Raw genomic sequence first — 292 nt, forward strand, 5'->3', positions numbered from 1 at the left:
GATTTTGGGAAGTTTATTCAGGTTATTGAAGAAGGAGGTTTTGCCCTCTCCTATCTGACTAATAGAAAACTCTTTGCTTCCACCGATAATTTACCGTTTTTAATTGAAATGGAAAATGTTTCTGCAGCAGCAATAAATAGCAGAGGAGAAATTAAACCTGCTTTTATTCCTTTGTTGATGCTAAATCTTTGTGAGCTGGAAATAAAAACATTTTATAAAATTTTTTAATTTCATTAATAAATTTAATTCCAAACCCAAATAAATCAAAAGCTTTGAACATAAATTCATGTTC

Source organism: Cyprinodon variegatus, unplaced genomic scaffold, assembly GCF_000732505.1.
Source record: "Cyprinodon variegatus isolate N-32 unplaced genomic scaffold, C_variegatus-1.0 Scaffold658, whole genome shotgun sequence".
In the NCBI taxonomy this organism is placed as follows: domain Eukaryota; kingdom Metazoa; phylum Chordata; class Actinopteri; order Cyprinodontiformes; family Cyprinodontidae; genus Cyprinodon; species Cyprinodon variegatus.